Here is a 23066-nt window from a genome sequence, read left to right as displayed (position 1 = left end):
GCATCCAAAGCTACTTACACAGGGTATTAATATTTCTGCCTGAAAAAGTCAAACCTTCACTTAAGATTTATTTTCCAATATTTTTCAGACTTTCAGTTTTGGTAAGATTTTACTTTAAAAATATTCAAATGTAGGAGATGAGTGCCTGAAGTTTGAAAGATAGAATGCCATGCTATTTCTTCCTGATAAGTTTTAAGTGATGGTGAATTTGGTGGAACAAAAGGAAATGATGTCTGTATTTTACATCTCACATGTCTAAAGAGAAGTAGGAAAATTTGATCTAAAACATTCTGTAGAAGCCCGACCTAGGCTCAACGTAAACCTCTAGGTACTAATGTGTTATAATGCATTCATTTTTTTATGAAGTGCTTACCCAAATAGAAGTTTCACTGCAATCCATGATGGAAATTTATTTCATGTTTACTTCATTAGAGTTTAGTATTTCTAAATTTCTATCTTGGAGACTTTATGACATAATCAAATATTTTAAGGGTTTTAGAAAGAGTTTCTATTTAAAACAGAAAAAAATACCTGCCAATTATAAAAGCCATGTTACATGTGAAATCAGGGTGAACTTAGCTAAATCAAACTCCTCTGGCCATTTCTGGACTTCCCTGGTGGAGCAGTGGTTAAGAATCTGCCTGCCAATGCAGGGGACATGAAACTCAATCCCTGGCCTGGGAAGATCCCACATGCCACGGAGCAACTAAGCCCGTGCACCACAACTGCTGAGCCCGCGTGCCACAACTACTGAAACCCATGCATCTAGAGTCCATGCTCCACAACAAGAGAAGCCACCACAATGAGAAGCCCATGCACCGCAAGGAAGAGTAGCCTCTGCTCGCTGCAGCTAGAGAAAGACCACGGGCAGCAAAGAAGACCCAATGCAGCCATAAAGAAAGAGAGCGAGAGAGCGAGAGCGAGAGCGAGAGAGAGAGAGAGAGAGAGGGAGGGAGGGAGGGAGAGAGGGAGGGAAGGAGGGAGGGAGGAAGAGAGAGAGAGAGAGAAAGAGAGAAAGAAAGAGAAAGAAAGAAAGAAAAGGAAGGAAGAAAGGAAGGAAGGAAGAAAGGAAGAAAGAAAGAAAAAGAAAGAAGAAAGAAAGAGAAAGAAAGAAAGAAAATAAAGAAAATAAAGACTAGGTCATTTCTACTCTCTGCACCCGCCAAACTATTCATTTGGCACTTAACACAACACCAAGAGACCTGTCTGTGCAAGGTGGTTTTTCAGGTTTCTTAAGATAGCTTCTGTCTTGTTACAAATCTCTTGCTTTGATATTCATCTTATCATGCATGTTGTTTTCTTTTTCTTACACACACTTCTTAGAATCTCCAATTCCATAGTATCTTCTGTTTTGAAGAGATTGTAAAGGTCTCCTTTCAGCACCTATTAGATGATATCTCCTCATGAAGTTTCCTCCTTGGAACTACGTAGTCTTTGAGCCAGAGTTGACTTCAAGGGTGTGTGACCTGTGTGGTTAGATGGGGCTCTGTGTTCAGAAGGACCTCACACTTTGTTTAATGCTCTGCTGTTGTCTCTTGAAATTCTTCATAATTTTTGGACACTGGGCCCTGAATTTTATTTGGTGCTGGGCCTGTAAAGTAGGGAACCAGTTCTGCATCCAGCTGTTGTTCCCTGGAGAACACTGACTGACTCTTTCCTTTCTGTATGATAGTCCATTGCTCAACCTGTAATTATTGCTTCTTAGTTATTTTCTGATTGTGTGAAAAAGATTCCCCACTGATCCTTGTTGATACCACCCAGGAAGATAGAGTGTAGGGGTGTGTCCAATCTCTATGAATGTAGAAATTTCACAGTGGTAATGGCTTTTATTGTGGAATTAAATGGTTTGATGTTAGACATAGAAAAGGAGACTTTTCAGGTAAATAAACATGTTACATTATCTGACCAGGTAACTAACATTAAAGACAATTTTTATAACACTAAAAGTTAATGTTTTAGGCTTTGTGCGTAATGTTGGTAATAATAATTTACACTAAAAATACATAATAACATCAGGAAAAATCCATTTATTTTTGGATAAAATGAGACAAGAAAATGAGATTTCTTGTCTCATTTTCACTTAAGCCTGAAGGTATTAAAAACACCAGTTGGCAAATGTAGGTTTCAGGGCTTCCCTGGTGGCGCAGTGGTTGAGAGTCCGCCTGCCAATGCAGGGGACACAGGTTTGTGCCCCAGTCTGGGAAGATCCCACATGCTGCAGAGCGGCTGGGCCTGTGAGCCATGGCCACTGAGCCTGCGCGTCTGGAGCCTGTTGCTCCGCAATGGGAGAGGCCACAACGGTGAGAGGTCCACGTAATGCCAAAAAAAAAAAAAAAAAAAAAATGTAGGTTTCAAATAATCAATTAGCAAAGCCTAAACTATTCCTTAATGTTTTGCTAAAATTAAGAAAAAAAAAAAAAAAAGGAAAAGATTTTTACCAGAGACTCAGACTGAACTTGTACTGCTCAGTGGGAAACTTTAATCAGTTCATTATTGTGTTATGTTATTTTCCTTCATTAGGTAAATGAATATAGGAGAATAAAATAATGAACAAGAAAGTGGTCTTAGGTCTGTACCTTGAAAACCCAACAAAAGATCCACCAGCCATTTAAATGCAGACTCTAATAAAATTGGAGCTTTTGATTATTGTATTTTGATGTTTGGATGTAGAAGCAGTGAGCATGCATGATGAAAAGAGAAATGCTTACTGCTGTTTAAGGTACTTCCTCAAATACTGAGGTATTATCCAAGCAGTTTTACTTATGCCATATACATATTAATAAAACACGTCTCACTTTTATGATGGAGAGTTGCATAATTGAATGAAAGGAAATACTTAATCATATGTAATATTGTTGTAATAGTGTATTGACTTCCTAATGTGGGTAATAATACTGTTTTATGTTTAGAGAATGAACAAACTAAAAATCTTTGATATCTACTGATTTAATTTAGCCTGCCCTGAAATCATATAATTGAAGGAAATTAGACTGCATTATATTTTAAAGACGGAGGCTATATATACATAATTGTAAACACTGTAGGGACAAAAAAGGCATTACATTAGCAACCATTATAGTAATATTGAAAACTTACCTTTTCTGACTGTGCAGGTAGTTTTCTACTCAAAATCCAGGTTATGAAACTGTGGGTCAGAATCTCCCTTTGTCATTTTTATCTATTCAAGTTCCATGCTGAGAAATATTACAGGGTAAGTGTTCAACAGTAAGCATTATACTGATGATTTCTACCTAGATGTGTACTTTGTCTAAAACGAAACCATTTATTGGGCTCTGAAAAATCTGAGATTTTAAGAATTAGATTGGATGCATCATTCCTGTCGTTAAGTGGATTGAAAGAGGCAGCGCTCTGAATTTTTAAAAGTTAAGGAAAAATTATAAGCTAATTTTTGGTTTAAACGTCAGAGAGCTCTCATATAGAGACATGTAAAATGTCCTGAAAAATAGTGACTTTACAAATAAGTTAGTTGACAGTTCCCCCCCACCCCAAATACTGCATTCTGTTTTAAATACTTAGGATTCATATATACATCCATTTCTTTGGTAGACTGTAACTCCTAGTGGCAGGGCTAACGTCTGTACAATTTTTGCATATAATACATTTGCTAAAAATACGTTTGTGAAAGGAATTGTTGAATTATTCTTTTCATACTCTTTTCCATTATGGTTTATTACAGGATATTGAATATAGTTCCCTGTGCTCTACAGTAGTAGGACCTAGTTGTTTATGCATTCTATATATAATAGATTGCATCTACTAATTGCAAACTCCTAATCCATCTCTCCCCTTTGGCAACCACAAGTCTGTTCTCTATGTCTGTGAGCCTATTTCTGTTTCTTAGATAACTTCATTTGTGTCATATTCAAGATTCCATATATAAGTGATATCATGTGGTATTTTGTCCTTTTTTTGGCTTACTTCACTTGGCATGGTAATCTCTAGGTCCATCCATGTTGCTACAAATGGCATTATGTCATTCTTTTTTGGTTTCTTTAGGTTTTTTTTTTAACATCTTTATTAGAGTATAATTGCTTTACAATGGTGTGTCAGTTTCTGCTTTATAACAAAGTAAATAAGTTATACATATACATATGTTCCCATATCTCTTCCCTCTTGTGTCTCCCTCCCTTCCACCCTCCCTATCCCACCCCTCTAGGTGGACACAAAGCATCGAACTGATCTCCCTGTGCTATGCGGATGTTTCCCACTAGCTATCTATTTTACATTTGGTAGTGTGTAAATGTCCATACCACTCTCTCACTTCGTCCCAGCTTACCCTTCCCCCTCCCCATATCCTCAAGTCCATTCTCTAGTAGATCTGTGGTCTGCATCTTTATTCCCGTCTTGCCCCTAAGTTCTTCTGACCATTTTCTTTTTCTTTATTTTAGATTCCATATATATGTGTTAGCATACGGTATTTGTTTTTCTCTTTCTGACTTACTGCACTCTGTGTGACAGTCTCTAGGTCCATCCAGCTCACTACGAATAACTCAGTTTCATTCCTTTTTATGGCTGAGTAATATTCATTGTATATATGTGCCACATCTTCTTTATCCATTCATCTGTTGATAGACACTTAGGTTGCTTCCATGTCCTGGCTATTGTAAAAAGAGCTGCAATGAACATTTTAGTACATGACTCTTTTTGAATTAGGTTTTTCTCAGGGTATATGTCCAGTAGTGGGATTGCTGGGTCATATGGTAGTTCTAACTTTAGTTTTTTAAGGAACGTCCTTACTGTTCTCCATAGTGGCTGTATCAATTTACATTCCCACCAACAGTGCAAGAGTGTTCCCTTTTCTCCACACCCTCTCCAGCATTTATTGTTTGTAGATTTTTTGATGATGGCCATTCTGACCGGTGTGAGATGATATCTCATTGTAGTTTTGATTTGCATTTCTCTAATGATTAATGATGTTGAGCATTCTTTGATGTGTTTGTTGGCAATCTGTATATCTTCTTTGGAAAAATGTCTATTTAGGTTTTCTACCCATTTTTGGATTGGGTTGTGTGATTTTTTGATATTGAGTTGCTTGTATGTTTTGGAGATTAATCCTTTGTCAGTTGATTCATTTGCAAATATTTTCTCCCATTCTGAGGGTTGTCTTTTGGTCTTGTTTATGGTTTCCTTTGCTGTGCAAAAACTTTTAAGTTTCATTAGGTCCCATTTGTTTATTTTTGTTTTTTTTTTCCATTTCTCTAGGAGGTGGGTCAAAAAGGATTTTGCTGTGATTTATGTCATAGAGTGTTCTGCCTATGTTTTCCTCTAAGAGTTTGATGGTGTCTGGCCTTACATTTAGGTCTTTAATCCATTTTGAGCTTATTTTTGTGTATGGTGTTAGGGAGTGTTCTAATCTCATACTTTTACATGTTGTTTTCCAGTTTTCCCCGCACCACTTATGAAGAGGCTGTCTTCTCTCCACTGTATACTCTTGCCTCCTTTATCAAAGATAAGGTGACCATATGTGCATGGGTTTATCTCTGGGCTTTCTGTCCTGTTCCATATTTCTATATTTGTGCCAGTACCATACTGTCTTGATTACTGTAGCTTTGTAGTATAGTCTGAAGTCTGGCAGCTTGATTCCTTGAGCTCTGTTTTTCTTTGTCAAGATTGCTTTGGCTATTCAGGGTCTTTTGTGTTTCCATACAAATTGTGAAATTTTTTGTTCTAGTTCTGTGAAAAATGCCAGTGGTAGTTTGATAGGGATTGCATTGAATCTGTAGATTGCTTTGGGTAGTAGAGTCATTTTCACAATGTTGATTCTTCCATCCAAGAACATGGTATATCTCTCCATCTATTTGTATCATCTTTAATTTCTTTCATTGGTGTCTTATAATTTTCTGCATACAGGTTTTTTGTCTCCTTGGGTAGCTTTATTCCTAGATATTTATTCCTTTTGTTGTAATGGTAAATTGGAGTGTTTTCTTAATTTCACTTTCAGATTTTTTATCATTAGTGTATAGGAATGCAGGAGATTTCTGTGCATTAAGTTTGTATCCTGCTACTTTACCAAATTCATTGATTAGCTCTAATAGTTTTCTGGTAGAATCTTTAGGATTATCTATGCATAGTATCATGTCATCTGCAAACAGTGACAGCTTTACTTCTTTTCCAATTTGGATTCCTTTTACTTCTTTTTCTTCTCTGATTGCTGTGGCTAAAACTTCCAAAACTATGTTGAATAAGAGTGGTGAGAGTGGGCAACCTTGTCTTGTTCCTGATCTTAGTGGAAATGCTTTCAGTTTTTCACCATTGAGGACGATGTTGGCTGTGGGTTTGTCATATATGGCCTTTATTATATTGAGGAAAGTTCCCTCTATGCCTACTTTCTGGAGGGGTTTTTTCATAAATGGGTGTTGAATTTTGTCAAAAGCTTTCTCTGCTTCTATTGAGATGATCATATGGTTTTTCTCCTTCAATTTGTTAATATGGTGTATCACGTTGATTGATTTGCGTATATTGAAGAATCCTTGCATTCATGGGATAAACCCCACTTGATCATAGTATATGATCCTTTTAATGTGCTGTTGGATTCTGTTTGCTGGTATTTTGTTGAGGATTTTTGCATCTATGTTCATCAGTGATATTGGCCTGTAGTTTTCTTTCTTTGTGACATCTTAGTCTGGTTTTGGTATCAGGGTGATGGTGGCCTCGTAGAATGAGCTTGAGAGTGTTCCTCTGCTATATTTTGAAAGAGTTTGAGAAGGGCAGGTGTTAGCTCTTCTCTAAATGTTTGATAGAATTCACCTGTGAAGCCATCTGGTCCTGGGCTTTTGTTTGTTGGAAGATTTTTAATCAGTGTTTCAATTTCAGTGCTTGTGATTGGTCTGGTCATATTTTATATTTCTTCCTGGTTCAGTCTCGTAAATTGTGCATTTCTAAGAATTTGTCCATTTCTCCCAGGTTGTCCATTTTATTGGCATATAGTTGCTTGTAGTAATCTCTCATGATCCTTTGTATTTCTGCAGTGTCAGTTGTTACTTCTCCGTTTTCATTTGTAATTCTATTGATTTGAGTCTTCTCCCTTTTTTTCTTGATAAGTCTGGCTAATGGTTTATCAATTTTGTTTATCTTCTCAAAGAACCAGCTTTTAGTTTTATTGATCTTTGCTATTGTTTCCTTCATTTCTTTTTCATTTATTTCTGATCTGATCTTTATGATTTCTTTCCTTCTGCTAACTGTGGGGTTTTTTTGTTCTTCTTTCTCTAATTGCTTTAGGTGTAAGGTTAGGTTGTTTATTTGAGATGTTTCTCGTTTCTTAAGTTAGGCTTGTATAGCTATAAACTTCCCTCTTAGAACTGCTTTGCTGCATCCTATAGGTTTTGTGTCATTGTGTTTTCATTGTCTTTTGTTTCTAGGTATTTTTTGATTTCCTCAGTGATCTCTTGGTTATTAAGTAGTGTGTTGTTTAGCCTCCAAGTGTTTGTATTTCTTACAGTTTTTTTCCTGTAATTGATATCTAGTCTCATAGCGTTGTGGTCGGAAAAGATACGATTTCAATTTCCTTAAATTTACTCAGGCTTGATTTGTGACCCAAGATACGATCTATCCTGGAGAATGTTCCATGAGCACTTGAGAAAAATGTGTATTCTGTTGTTTTTGGATGGAATGTCCTATAAATATCAATTAAGTCCATCTTGTTTAATGTATCATTTAAAGCTTGTGTTTCCTTATTTATTTTCATTTTGGATGATCTGTCCATGGGTGAAAGTGGGGTGTTAAAGTCCCCTACTATGAATGTGTTACTGTCGATTTCCCCTTTTATGGCTGTTTGTATTTGCCTTATGTATTGAGGTGCTCCTATGTTGGGTGCATAAATATTTACAATTGTTATATCTTCTTCTTGGATCTATCCCTTGATCATTATGTAGTGTCCTTCTTTGTCTCTTGTAATAGTCTTAATTTTAAAGTCTATTTTGTCTGATATGAGAATTGCTACTCCAGCTTTCTTTTGGTTTCCATTTGCATGGAATATCTTTTTCCATCCCCTCACTTTCAGTCTGTATGTGTCTCTAGGTCTGAAGGGGGTGTCTTGTAGACAGCATATATATGGGTCTTGTTTTTGAATCCATTCAGCCAGTCTGTATCTTTTAGTAGGAGCATTTAATCCATTTACATTTAAGGTAATTATCAATATGCATATTCCTATTCCCATTTTCTTAATTGTTTTGGATTGGTTATTGTAGGTGTTTTCCTCCTCTTGTGTTTCTTGCCTAGAGAAGGTCCTTTAGCATTTGTTGTAAAGCTGTTTGGCGGTGCTGAACTCTCTCAGCTTTTCCTTGTCTGTAAAGGTTTTAATTTCTCCATCAAATCTGAATGAGATCCTTGCTGGGTAGAGTAATCTTCGTTGTAGGTTTTTCTCCTTCATCACTTTAAATATGTCCAGCCACTCCCTTCTGGCTTGCAGAGTTTCTGCTGAAAGATCAGCTGTTAACCTTATGGAGATTCCCTTGTGTGTTATTTGTTGTTTTTCCCTTGCTGCTTTTAATATGTTTTCTTTGTATTTATTTTTTGATAATTTGATGAATACGTATCTTGGAGTGATTCCCCTTGGATTTATCCTGTATGGGACTCTCTGTGCTTCCTGGACTTGATTAACTATTTCCTTTCCCATATTAGGGAAGTTTTCAACTCTAATCTCTTCAAATATTTTCTCAGTCACTTTCTTTTTCTCTTCTTCTTCTGGGACCCCTATAATTCAAATGTTGGTGTGTTTAATGATGTCCCAGAGGTCTCTGAGACTGTCCTCAGTTCTTTTCATTCTTTTTTCTTTTTTCTTCTCTGCAGTAGTTATTGCCACTATTTTATCTTCCAGGTCACTTATGAATTCTTCTGCCTCAGTTATTGTGCTATTGAGCCCTTCTAGAGAATTTTTAATTTCATTTATTGTGTTGTTCATCTCTGTTTGTTTGCTCTTTAGTTCTTCTAGGTCCTTGTTAAACGTTTCTTGTATTTTCTACATTCTGTTTCCAAGATTTTGGATAACCTTTACTATCATTATTCTGAATGCTTTTCCAGGTAGACTGCCTATTTCCTCTTCATTTCTTAGGTCTGGTGGGTTTTTGCCTTGCTCCTTCATCTGCTGTGTGTTTCTCTGTCTTCTCATTTTGCTTAACTTAGTGTATTTGGGGTCTCCTTTTCGCAGGCTGCAGTTTCGTAGTTTCTGTTGTTTTTGGTGTCTGTCCCCAGTGGCTAAGTTTGGTTCAGTGGGTTGTGTAGGCTTCCTGGTGGAGGGGACTAGTGCCTGTGTTCTGGTGGATGAGGCTGGATCTTGTCTTTCTGGTGGCCAGGTCCATGTCTGGTGGTATGTTTTGGTGTGTCTTTGGCCTTATTATTATTTTAGGCAGCTTGTGTGCTAATGGATGGTGTTGTGTTCCTGTCTTTCTAGTTGTTTGGCATAGGATGTCCTTCACTGTAGCTTGCTGATCGTTGAGTGAAGCTGGGTCTTGGCATTGAGTTGGAGGTCTCTGGGAGATTTTCATCATTTGATATTATGTGGAGCTGGGAGGTCTCTTGTGGACTAGTGTCCTGAACTTGGCTCCCTCACCTAAGTGGCACGTCCCTGACCCCTGGCTGGAGTACCAAGAGCCTGTCCTCCACACGGAAAAGGAGAAAAAGGGAAAAAAAATATATATATATATCCTTGTTCCCAAAGTCCACCTCCTCAATTTGGGATGATTCATTGTCTATTCATGTATTCCACAGATGCAGGGTACATCAAGTTGATTGTGGAGATTTAATCCGCTGCTCCTGAGGCTGCTGGGAGAGATTTCCCTTTCTCTTCTTTGTTCGTACAGCTCACGGGGTTCAGCTTTGGATTTGGACCCGCCTCTGCGTGTAGGTCGCCTGAGGGCGTCTGTTCTTTGCTCAGACAGGACGGGGTTAAAGGAAGCAGCTGATTCGGGGGCTCTGGCTCACTCAGGGCGGGGGGGAGGGAGGGGCATGGAGTGCGGGGAGAGCCTGTGGCGGCAGAGGCCGGCGTGACGTTGCACCAGCCTGAGGCGCACCGTGAGTTCTCCCGGGGAAGTTGTCCCTGGATCCCGGGACCCTGGCAGTAGCGCGCTGCACAGGGTCCCCGGAAGGGAGGTGTGGAGAGTGACCTGTGCTCGCACACAGGCTTCTTGGTGGCTGCAGCGGCACCCTTAGCATCCCATGCCTGTCTCTGGTGTCCGCCCTGATAGCCGTGGCTCACACCCATTTCTGGAGCTCCTTTAAGAGGCGCTCTTAATCCCGTCTCCTCGCACACCGGGAAACAAAGCGGCAAGAAAGTCTCGTGCGGGTCCCATCCCTATTCTTTTGTCTCTGTTTTAACTTTTTTCTTTTGCCCTACCCAGGTACGTGCGGAGTTTCTTGCCTTTTGGGAGGTCTGAGGTCAGCCAGCGTTCAGTAGGTGTTCTGTAGGAGTTGCTCCACATGTAGACGTATTTCTGATACATTTGTGGGGAGGAAGGTGATCTCCACGTCTTACTCCTCCGCCAATTTGAAGCTCTTCCCTATTTCATACTTTTTTATGGCTGAAGGAATTGTTGAATTATTATAGGTGTGATAAAAACTGATAACCTGATAAAGCAACCACACAAATCAGCCAGGAGAAAAATCAAAACTATTGGCAATGTGTGAGACAGATGTGAACAGAAACGCTGAAATGTTCATTTTGGCCTTCTATAGACACATTATTATATGAAATACAATAAATGAAACTTTGTTGCATTTCACTGTTTCACTGAGAAGTTGTTTTGTTTGTTTGTTTGTTTTTAAATAGAATCCTCAAACTTCTCCTTGTTAGGAAACTAACAAGAGACTAGCTCCTTCAGTAAATCTAATCCCTTGGACCACATGTCCAACCTAACCTGCATGTCAAGCATGCTTTTCCATAGTCATACATCTGCAATTTATATCCTCTGAATATTTTGCTTGGAAGTCCATAGGATGTTTAATGCCAAATCCTGTCTGTAATATCTACATTTAATTTCTGGAAGTCACACAAAATTAGGCTCAAAAGTAATAGAATGGCTGCTTGAGTGGGAATCTTGCTAATTCTCAGGGAAAGCTGATGTCTGCTAAGGCAGAAGTAGAGGCCAGGCAGGTACCAGGGCAGGGCTCACTTCCTGCCGGGCTCAGGGATAAGCTATCTCACCCTGCAGAGCAAGAAAGGAAGAAACCTGAAGGCCAGATTTTTGGAAATGTTATATGAAATTTGAAAACAGACTTCCCATGAAATGTAACATTTTCTCATTAAACTGATGATTGGCTAAACAGCTGTTGACTTTAGTTCAGTGAGCTTTGGGGCTTTCTCTTATTCCATCTTTCATAATATGCAAGTGTCAGTGGAAGGATAAAGTCTGGGGCAGTTGCATTTAGGTGACCTGAATTCAGTTCCCTTTCCAACAATAAAAGGCTCTATGATCTTCATCAAGACTTTCCCCTATCATGCTTCATTGCCACTTATGAAATAGAGACAGTAATAAGCTGCCTTTTAGAATTTTTTAAATTTTTACTATTATATTGAAAGGGAAACAGATCTAATACTTTTATTAGATAACTTCTTGTCTTTTTCTTCTGATTCTTTCTCTATCTCAAGATGTGTACACACACACATACACACATCTTGTGGCTAAGTGGAAAATATTTGTGGCTAACCCTCTAGGCAAAAGTACCTCAGTGGTTAACATCTAAAATGTCTTTGTGTAAGTCTTCATGCAAGTTTCTTTCTGTCACAGTGAGTTTATTTTATTTTGCAGTTCATATTCCTTACTCTGTATTTATAGGTATATACTGCACACACCCTGTGGTTAAAATCTCAGTTTACAGATTATTTTTGCTCACGTCAGAGGTTCTATTAATTTGCTTTGGTTCATAAAAGTCTGCATTTAGTTCACAGAAAATATTTAAAGAATGTGACCTTTAGAATTAAAATTTTCTCTGAGCAAAAGGTAGTGTGTCAACAGATTCTTTTCCTGTAGTTACACAATGATTGTCTTTTATGAATAAATTGGACATTTAATGCAAGTGATTTAATGATTTTAAACAGCATACATTTTATTTCTGTTTGTGATAAAACAGTATGTGAAAGAACCTGGATACCCCATGATTTTTATTTATTTTATTTATTAAACCCAATTTGCATTCAAAATGATATGGTGACTTGGAGGAACTCCTCAGAATTCATATTTTACAGAAGATAAATATGGAGGGTCTTTAAGTTGCCTGGTTATGGGATTTAAAGTCAGATCTCCTGACTAACTTAAGCTGTTTCTATTCAAAAGAGCTCAATGAACTCTATTATTCCAAATACTTGGTTTCTTCTTGTTGTGGTATAAATCATCTTATTCCATTTTCTTGAGATTCACAAAATTTAGTGCAGTGTTGCGACAGTAAGTGCATTTATCCAACTACATAACTTTCAAGTTGAAAAAAAAAGGTTGGAGTAAGACCAAAACTACTGTGAAAAAATGGAATCTATTATCAAAAGGTAGGATGTGGCATTGGGCCAGTGCTTATGGAAGTCACTGGTCTTATCATGTCCCTGACATCCTGAAGCAGCTGGTTTAATAGAATGGTGGAATGGCATTTTGAAGACTCAGTTTAAACACCAGCTAGGTGGAAATACCTTGCAGAACAGGGGCCAGGTTCTCTAGAAGGCTATATATGCTCTGAGTCAGCATCCAATATCTGGTGCTGTTTCTCTCATAGCCAGGGTTCACAGGTCTAGGAATCAAGGGGTGGAAATGGAGGTGGTACCATTCACTATTATCCTTAGTGACATACTACCAGCATTATTGCTTCCTGTTTCTGTAAGTTTATGCTCTGCTTGCCTACAGATCTTAGTTCCAAAAGGAGGAATGCTTCCACCAGGAGACACAACAATGATTCCATTGAATTGGAATTTATGACTGTCTTCTGGCCACTTTGGGCTTCTCATTCCTTTGAATCAACAGTCAAAGAAAGGAGTTACTCTGTTGGCTAGAGTGATTGATCATGACTACCAAAGGGAAACTGGAGTACTACTCTACAGTGGAAGTAAGAAAGAGTAAGTGTGGAATACAGGAGATCCTTTAGAGTATCTCTTGGTAGTACTGTGGCTTGTGATTAAAATCAATGAACAACTATAACTCAATTCAGGCAGGATTACTAATGTCCTAGAGCCTTCAAGAATGAAAGTTTGGGTCATCACACCAGGAGAGAATTACACCATCTGATGTACTTGCTGAGGGCAAAGGGAATACAGATTGAGTAGTGGAAGGTTGTTATAAATAGCATTTATGACCACTTGACCAGTTACAGAAATGAGGAGTGTAATTTTCATGAGAATTTATTCCTTATTTTGTTGTGAATATGTTTGTATATACACACACACACAGATTAAGGAAATACATCTATCTTCTTCCTTTTTAAATTTCTTTACCATGTAACAAGATGTATTAGCTTTATATCATAGTATTTAAGTATTATTAGTTTTATATCATAGTATTTAAGTTATGAGATATCAAGGAGAGAGTAAACATTACCCAAGTGCTTTACCTCCTCTTCTGAGGAAAAGTTCAGTGTGTTTTCAGTTGTATGAGGGATACTTGTATCATGTTAGGTGGAAGTATGATGACCTTGTCTTTATTTGAAGATTAAGTGTGGTTTAAGGATATGTGTTTAGATGCCAAGTTGACAAGAGGTGAACTTGTGATGGTTAAATTTATGGATCAACCTGGCTAAGCCACAGTACCCATATGTTTGTTCAAACATTATTCTGTATATTTCGGTGAAGATTTTTTTAGATGAGATTAACATTTAACTCAATAGATTTTGAATAAACCTTCATAATGTGGGTTGGACATCATCCAAACACTTGAAGGTCTTAATAGAAAAAGACTGGAGGCAGAGTCAAGATGGTGGTGTGGGAAGTTGTGGAGTTAGTGTCTCCCCACAACCAGGGTGCCTGCCAGCCACTGGTGGGGGACTCTGACACCCAAGGAGACAGGATGAACCCCAAAGTGAACCAGTAGGACATAGGGGGACTGAGGAGGGAGGAGAAGTTGAGGCCAGACAGGATCAGTGCCCCTGAGGCCAGGGAGATCAGGAGAGGCAGGCGGGAGGAGGAGAAGAGGAGAGGATGGTGATTGCTCCACCCACTCAGGCCCAGGGATCCTGCTGAGCTCCCAGGCTGATCCCCTGCCCTCCAAAACCCCCACCAGGTCGCATGGGTCCTTGGGGACATAGGAGGGAGGCCAGATAGATCTGGAGAAGCAGGCGGGAGGGGCCCTCCCAGATCAGAGGAGCAGGAGAGGAGAGGAGGGCGTTTGCACTGCCCACTTGAGCCTAGGAAGCCTGCTGGGCTCCCAGGTGAGGTCCCCTGTCCTCTGAGACCAGGGGTGGGGGGCACACCTGGGCCCCTTCTGTTCCTTGAGCCTAAGCCCCACCCCCCACAGCCCCCAGGGCCTTCTCCAGCCCTGTGGGTCCTAAGTGTAGGCCCACCCACCACCCAAACCACACCCTTGCTTAGGCCCTAACCTACACAGCCAAGGCCTTTCCCCCCCTTTCTTTTTCTCTTTTCCCTCCTCCTCTTTTTTACTGTTGTGGCACTGATGTACCTTCCAGTTGTTGATTCATCTATATTTTTATTTTTATATTCTTTCTAACATATCTGTTAGTTTCCTAGCCTAATTTTATTTTTTACTTTGTTATTGTTCTCTCTGTTTTTTTTTTTTTGCCGCCCCACACAGCTTGCGGCATCTTGGTTCATGAGCCAGGGGTCGGGTCGAAGCTCCTGCAGTGGGAGCTCTGAGTCCGAATCACTGGACTAACAGAGAACCTCAGACCCCAGGGAGTATTCAAAGGAGTGAGGTCTCATGGAGTTCCTCATCTCAGCACCAAGACTCAGCTCTACCCAATAGCCTACAAACTCCAGTGTTGGAAGCTTCAGGTCAAACAACCAGTAAAACAGGAACACATCCCACAGATGAAGGAGCAAGGTAAAAACCTACAAGACCAAATAAATGAAGAGGAAATAGGCAATCTACCTGAAAAAGAATTCAGAGTAATGATAGTAAAGATGATCCAGAATCTCAGAAATAGAATGGAGGCATGGATTGAGAAAATACCAGAAATATTTAACAAAGATATAGGACTAAAGAACAAACAAACAGAGATGAACAACACAATAACTGAAATGAACAATACCCTAGAAGGAATCAATAACAGAATAACTGAGGCAGAAGAATGAATAAGTGAGCTGGAAGACAAAATGGTGGAAATAACTGTTGAGCAGAATAAAGAAAAAAGAATGAAAAGAATTGAAGACAATCTCAGAGACTTCTGGGACAACACTAAACACACCAACAGTCGAATTATAGGGGTCCCAGGAAAAGAAGAGAAAAAGAAAGGGTCTGAGAAAATATTTGAAGAGATTATAGTTGAAAATTTCCTTAACATGGGAAGGGAAATAGTCACCCAAGTCCAGGAAGCACAGAGTGTCCCATATAAGATAAACCTGAGGAAAAGCACACCAAGACACATGTTAATCAGACTAACAAAAATTAAATTCAAAGAAAAAATATTAAAAGCATTAAGGGAAAAACAAAAAATAACATACAAAGGAATCCCCATTGGGTTATCAGCTGATTTTTCAATGGAAACTCTGCAGACCAGAAGGGGGTGACAGGATATACTAAAAGTGATGAAAGAAAAAAACCTACAACCAAGATTACTCTACCCAGCAAGGATCTCATTCAGATTTGACACAGAAATTTAAAATTTTACAGACAAGCAAAAGTTAAGAGAATTCAGCACCCACCACCAAAACAGCTTTACAACAAATGCTAAAGGAACTTCTCTAGGTGGGAAACACAAGAGAAGAAAAAGACCCACAAAACCAAACCCAAAACAATTAAGAAAATGGTAATAGGAACATACATATCAGTAATAACCTGGAATGTAAATGAATTAAATGCCCCAACCAAAAGGCACAGACTGACTGAATGGATATAAAAACAAGACCCATATGTATGCTGTCTACAAGAGACCCACTTCAGACCTAAGGACACATACAGACTGAAAGTGAAGGGATGGAAAATGATATTCCATGCAAATGGAAATCAAAAGAAAGCTGGAGTAGCAATACTCATATCAGACAAAATAGACATTAAAATAAAGACTGTTACAAGAGATAAGGAGGGACACTACATAATGATGAAAGGATCAATCCATGAAGAAGATATAACAATTATCAATGTTTATGCACCCAACACCGGAGCACCTCAATACATAAGGCAAATGCTAACAACCATGAAAGGAGAAATCGACAGTAACACAATAATAGTAGGGAACTTTAACACTCCACTTACATCAATGGACAGATCATCCAAACAGAAAATAAATAAGGAAACACAAGCTTTAAATGACACAAGAGACCAGATAGATTTAATTGATATTTACAGAGCATTCCACCCAAAAGTTGCAGAGTACACTTTTTTTCTCAAGTGTACACAGAACATTCTCCATGATAGATCACATCTTGGGTCACAAATCAAGCCTCAGAAAAATTTTAAGAAAATTGAAATCATATCAAGCATCTTTTCTGACCACAACACTATGAGATTGGAAATCAATTACAGGAAAAAAAAACTGTAAAAAACACAAATACATGGAGGCTAAACAGCGCACTACTACTAAACAACCAAGAGATCACTGAAGAAATCAAAGAAGAAATAAAAAACACAAAGAAACAAATGACAACAAAAACATGGTGACCCAAAACCTATGGGACACAGCAAAAGCAGTTCTAAGAGGGAAGTTTATAGCAATTCAATCTCACCTCAAGAAACAAGAAAAATCTCGAATAAACAATCTAACCCTACATTTAAAACAGCTAGAGAAAGAAGAACAAGAAAACCCAAAGTCAGTAGAAGGAAAGAAATCATAAAGATCAGAACAGAAATAAATGAAATAGAAATGAAGAAAACTATAGCAAAGATCAGTAAAACTAAAATCTGGTTCTTTGAGAAGATAAACAAAATTGATAAACCCTTGGCTAGACTCATCAAGAACAAAAGGGAGAGGACGCAAATCAATAAAATTAGAAACGAAAAATGAGAAATCACAACAGACACTGCAGAAATACAAAGGATTATAAGAGACTGCTACAAACAATTGTATACCAATAAAATGGACAACTGTGAAGAAGTGGACAAATTCTTGGAAAGGTACAATTTTCCAAGACTGAATCAGGAAGAATTAGAAAATATAAACAGACAAATCACAAGTAATGAAATTAAAACCATAATTAAAAATCTTCGGACAAACAAAAGTTCAGGACCAGATGGCTTCACAGGTGAATTCTATCAAACATTTAGAGAAGAGCTAACACCCATCCTCCTCAAAGTCTTCCAAGAAATTGCAGAGGGAGAAACACTCCCAAATTCATTCTAGGAAGCCACCATCACTCTGATACCAAAACCAGAAAAAGATAGCACAAAGAAAGAAAAGTATAGACCAATATCCCTGATGAACATAGATGTAAAAATCCTGAACAAAATACTAGCAAACAGAATCCAACAGCACATAGTTTTGGAAGTCCTAGCCACAGCAATCAGAGAGGAAAAAGAAATAAAATTAATACAAATTGGAAAAGAAGAAGCAAAACTGTCACTATTTGCAGATGACATGATACTATACATAGAGAATCCTAAAGATGCCACCAGAAAACTACTAGAACTAATCAATGAATTTGGTAAGGTTTCAGGATATAAAATTAATGCACAGAAATCTCTGGCATTCCCATACACTGACAATGAAAAATCAGAAAAAGAAATTAAGGAAACACTCCCATTCACCACAGCAACAGAAAGAATAAAATACCTAGGAATAAACCTGCCTAAGGAGGCAAAAGACTTGTACTCAGAAAATTATAAAACACTGATGAAAGAAATCAAAGATGACATAAACAGATGGAGAAATATACCATGTTCTTGGATTGGAAGAATCAATATTGTGAAAATGAGTATACTACCCAAATGAATCTACATATTCAATGCACTCTCTATCAAACTACCAATGGCATTCTTCACTGAATTAGAACAAAAACGTTTACACTTCGTATGGAAACACAAAAGACCCTGAATAGCCAAAGCAATCTTTTTTTTTTTTTTTTTTTTTTGGCTACATTGGGTCTTCGTTGCTGTGCACAGGCTTTCTCTAGTTGTGGCGAGTGGGGGCTACTCTTCGTTGAGGTGCGCAGGCTTCTCATTTTGGTGGCTTTTCTCATTGTGGAGCATGGGCTCTATGCACTCGGGCTTCAGTAGTTGTGGCATGAGGGCTCAGTAGTTGTGGCTCGCGGGCTCTAGAGCGTAGGCTCAGTAGTTGTGGTGCAAGGGCTTAGTTGCTCCACAGCATGTGGGATCTTCTTGGACCAGGGACCAGGGCTCGAACCTGTGTCTCCTGCATTGGCAGGCAGATTCTTAACCACTGAGCAACCATGGAAGTCCGCCAAAGCAAGCTTGAGAAAGAAAAATGGAGTTGGAGGAATCAGTCTCCCTAACTTCAAACTATACCACAAAGCTACAGTAATCAAGACAGTATGGTACTGGCACAAAAACAGAAATATAGATCAATGATGCAGGATAGAATGCCCAGAGATAACTCCACGCACATATGGGCACCTAATTTATGACAAAGGAGGCAAGAACATACAATGGAGAAAAGACAGCCTCTTCAATAAATGGTGCTGGGAAAAGTGGACAGCTACATGTAAAAGAATGAAATTAGAACACTACCTAACACCATACACAAAAATAAACTCCAAATGGATTAAGGAGTTAAATGTAAGACCAGACACTATAAAACTCTTAGAGGAAAGCATAGGAAAAACACTCTGACATAAACCACAGCAAGATCTTTTTGGACCCACCTCCTAGAATAATGGAAATAAAAACAAAAATAAACAAATGGGACTTAATTAAACTTAAAAGCTTTCACACAGCAAAGGAAACTATAAACAAGACAAAAAGACAACCCTCAGAATGGGAGAAGATATCTGCAAATGAAACAACAGACAAAGGATTAATCTCCAAAATATACAAATAGCTCATGGAGCTCAATATCAAAAAAAAACAAACAATCCAGTTAAAAAATGGGTGGAAGACCTAAATAGACATTTCACCAAGGAAGACATACAGGTGGTCATGAGGCACATGAAAAGGTGCTCAACATCACTAATCATTAGAGAAATGCAAATCAAAACTACAATGAGGTATCACCTCACACCAGTTAGAATGGCCATTATCAAAATATCTACAAACAATAAATGCTGGAAAGGGTGTGGTGAAAAGGGAACCCTCTTGCACTGTTGGTAGGAATGTAAATTGATGCAGCCACTATGGGGGACAATATGGAGGTTCCTTAAAAAACTAAAAATAGAACTACCACATGACCCAGCAATCCTACTACTGGGCATATACCCTGAGAAAACCATCATTCAAAAAGAGACATATACCACAGTGTTCACTGCAGCACTATTTACAATAGCCAGGACATGGAAGCAACCTAAGTGTCCATTGACAGATGAATGGATAAAGAAGATATGGAACATGTATACAATGGAATATTACTCAGCCATAAAAAGAAACGAAATTGAGTTATTTGTAGTGAGGTGGATGGACCTAGAGTCAGTCATACAGAGTGAAGTAAGTCAGAAAGGGAAAAACAAATACCATATGCTAACACATATATATGGAATCTAAAAAAGAAAAAACAATGGTACTGATGAACCTAGTTGCAGGGCAGGAATAAAGAGGTACACATAGAGGATGGACTTGAGGACATGGGGTGGGAGAAGGAAGGTGAAGCAAAGTGAGAGTAGCATCAACATATATACACTACTGAATGTCAAATAGTTGGATGGTGGGAAGCAGCAGCATAGCACAGGAAGATCGGCTCAGTGATTTGCAGTGACCTAGAGGGGTGGGATAGGGAGGATGGGCAGGAGGCCTAAGAGGGAAGGTATATGGGGACGCATGTATGCATATGGCTGATTCGCTTTGCAGTGCAACAGAAACTAACACAATATTGTGAGGCAATTATACTCCAATAAAGATCTATTAAAGTAAAAAAAAGGAGAAATCAAAGACATAATGAAAGAAATAAAGGGAGGGGGGGAAAGACTGGCTTCCCTGCAAGAAGAGAAAATTCATCCAGAAGAATGAACCTGAACTGCAACATTGACTCTTCCCTGCCCTAAAGCCTGCCCATCTAATCTGCAGATTTGGGACTTGCCAAGTCCCCACAATTACGTGAGCCAATTCCTTAAAATAAATCTCTCTATATACACACTTCCTGTTAGTTCTGTTTCTTTGGAGAACCCTGACTAATATAGACAAGTCTCCAAAACAACTTAAAAACCAATAGTAACAACTTGCTGTCAGTAATATAATGGAATTCCACTAGATTTAAGCCCAATGAAGGCAGGGGGTCTCTTTTTATTATTTTTTTTTAACTTTTTTTTGAACGAAGGAGTCTTTAAATTCTATAGTGCTTACAGTTTCCCAAAGTTTCTCACACATGATTTCATATAATCCCATAATAACCCTTTTTTAAAAATCCCCTACTCCTATATTGGCTCTCCCCACTTCCCTCTTCCTACTGGTAACCACTAGTCTGTTCTCTATATCTGTGAGTCTGCTTCTTTTTTGTTTTATTCACTAGTCTGTTGTATTTTTTAGTTTCCACATATAAGTGATGTTATACAGTATTTGTCTTTCTCTTATTTCACCTAACATAATGCCCTTCAAGTCCATCCATGTTGCTGCAAATGGCAAAATTTCATTTTTTTTTTTATAACTGGGTAGTATTCCACTGTGTATATATATACCACCTCTTCTTTATCCATTCATCTGTTGATGGTCACTTTCGCTGCTTCCTTACCTTGGGAACTGTAAAAAATGCTTCTATGAACATTGGGGTGCATGTATCTTTTTGAATTAGTGTTTCTGTTTTTGTTGGATATATACTCAGGAGTGGAATTGCTGGGTCATATGGTAGTTCTATTTTTAGGTTTCTTTTTTTTTTTTAATTTTTAGTTTTTTGAGAAACCTCCATACTGTTTTCCACAGTGGCTGCACCAATTTATATTCCTACCAACAGTGTAGGAGGGTTCCCTTTTCTCTACATCCTCGCCAACATTTGTTATTTGTGTTCTTTTTGACGATAGCCATTCCGACAGGTGTGAGGTGATATCTAATTGTGGTTTTGATTTGCATTTCCCTGATGATTAGTAATGTTGAGCATCTTTTCATGTACCTGTTGGCTGTCTGCATTTCCTTTTTGGAAAAATGTCTATTCCGTTCTTCTGCCCATTTTTTAAATCTAGCTGTTTGTTTTTGTGATGATGAGTTGTATTAGCTATTTATATATGTTGGATATTAACCCCTTATCAGTCATATTATTTGAAAATATCATCTCTTATCCAGTAGATAAATGTCTTTTCATTTTGTCAGTGGTTTCCTTTGCTGTGCAAAATCTTGTCAGTTTAATTAGGTCCCATTTGTTTATTTTTGCTTTTCTTTCAATTACTCTAGGAGATGTATTGAAAAAAATTATTGCTACAATTTATGTCAAAGAGTGTTCTGCCTGTTTTCCTCTAGGAGTTTTATAGTATCCAGCCTTATATTTAGGTCTTTAATCCATTTTGAGTTTCTGTTTCTATGTAGTGTTAGAGAATGTTCTAATTTCATTCTTTTACAAGTAGCTGTCCAGTTTTCCCAGCACCACTTATTGAAAGACTGTCTTTTCTCCATTTTATATTCTTGCCTCCTTTGTTGTAGATTAATTGACCATAAGTGTGTGGGTTTATTTCTGGGTTTCTATCCTGTTCCATTGATTTATGTGTCTGTTTTTGTGCCAGTACCATACTGTTTTGATTACTGTACCTTTGTAATATAGTCTGAAGCCAGGGAGTGTGATTCCTCCAGCTCTGTTCTTCCTTCTCAAGATTGTTTTTGTATTCGGGGTCTTTTGTGTTTTCATACAAATTTTAAAATGTTTTGTTTTACTTCTGTGAAAAATGCCATTGGTATTTTGATAGAGATCACACTGAATCTGTAGATTGCCTTAGGTAGTATGGTCATTTTAACAGTATTGATTCTTCCAATCCAAGAACGTGGTATGTCTTTCCATCTGTTTGTGTCGTCTTCAGTTTCTTTCATCAATGTCTTATGACTTTCAGAGTATAGGTTTTTGTCTCCTTAGGTAGGTTTACTCCTAGGTATTTTATTCTTTTTGATGCCATGGTAAATGAGAATGTTTCTTTACTTTCTCTTTCTGATATTTCATTGTTAGTGTATAGAAATGGAACAGATTTCTGTATACTATTTTTGTATCCTGCAAATTTGCTGAATTCATTGATGAGCTCTAGTAGTTTTCTTGTGGCATTTTTAGGATTTTCTATGTATAGTATCATGTCTTCTGCAAACAGTGACAGTTTTACTTCTTCCTTTCCAATGTGGATTTCTTCTATTTCTTTTTCTTCTCTGACTGCGGTGGCAAAGTCTTGCAAAACTATGTTGAATAAAAATGGCGAAAGTGGGCATCCTTTTCTTATTCCTGATCTTAGAGGAAATGCTTTCAATTTTTCACCATTGAGTATGATGTTATCTGTGGGTTTTTCATATATGGACTTTATTATGTTGAGAAATGTTCCTTCTATGCCCACATACTGGGAAGTTTTTATCATTAATGGATGTTGAACTTTATCAAAGACTTTTTCTGCATCTATTTAGATGATCATAGGGTTTTTATTCTTCAGTTTGTTAATGTGGTGTTCACATTGATTGATTTATGGATTTTGAAAAATCCTTGCATCCCAAGGCAGGGGTCTCTTGATCACTGCTCTGTCCACCATCCAAAATATTGCCCAGGCAGTCAAGAGAGACTTGTTTAATTAGTGAATTATAATCTTTCAGAGGAATAATCATTTGGTAAATGAAAATCTATGTACAAAGTTTATGACAGGATTAGTCAAACCTGCTAAGTATTTAAAGTTTGGATTTGATAATGATTGACAG

This window comes from Orcinus orca, chromosome 3, assembly GCF_937001465.1.
Source record: "Orcinus orca chromosome 3, mOrcOrc1.1, whole genome shotgun sequence".
Classification (NCBI taxonomy): domain Eukaryota; kingdom Metazoa; phylum Chordata; class Mammalia; order Artiodactyla; family Delphinidae; genus Orcinus; species Orcinus orca.
This window is presented reverse-complemented; position numbering follows the sequence as displayed.